Source organism: Aptenodytes forsteri, unplaced genomic scaffold, assembly GCF_000699145.1.
Source record: "Aptenodytes forsteri isolate BGI_AS27 unplaced genomic scaffold, ASM69914v1 Scaffold428, whole genome shotgun sequence".
Lineage (NCBI taxonomy): Eukaryota > Metazoa > Chordata > Aves > Sphenisciformes > Spheniscidae > Aptenodytes > Aptenodytes forsteri.
In genome coordinates, this window is record NW_008794177.1 from 226,454 (window position 1) to 226,989 (window position 536).

At 56.3% G+C, this 536-nt stretch overlaps 1 protein-coding gene across 1 annotated transcript in view; it reads left to right on the forward strand.

Annotated features, from left to right (window-relative positions):
• The window catches only part of MYO1G (myosin IG), a 23,981-nt gene that overhangs the window by 6,626 nt on the left and 16,819 nt on the right, over positions 1 to 536 (forward strand).

Sequence of the window (536 nt, forward strand, 5' to 3'; positions counted from 1 at the left end):
GGGAGCGCTGCTCTCACAAGCATCCCAGCCTCAGCCTTCAGCTCGAGCCTCGCCTCCCCCACGCGACATAAAAATAGGTTTAAACAAGGGAAACTAGAGCAGCCCGTTTGCAGTCGACGCAGACAGAGCTAGCCGACCTCTGAGGCGCTTAGAGCGCAGTAGTCCTGACTATAGTAACGACTCGATATGTATGTAAATATATAAAGCAGGTGCACGTAGCATTCCCAGTTTAGCACGACAATCAGCAGGCAAGACAACCCAGCGCTGTTACAGAACACGTTTTAAGGCATGTCATTAACTGCTCGTCTCGTTTGCAGCCTGGGGAGAGGAGCAGAACGGTAAATCAGCCCCCGACCGGTGTCAGGACACCGGCAGAGCAGTGGGAGCGGATCCGTAGCACGGCTGAGCACTGGGGCTGCCTGGAAGGCAGCGAGGCCACGGCAGCGCTCCCCCCAAGCCCTACACTCACCCAGAGAAAGAGGTTTTTTTTTTTAGCGGGGAAAGAGAGACCCCAGCCCCCGGAGCGGAGCAGGCAA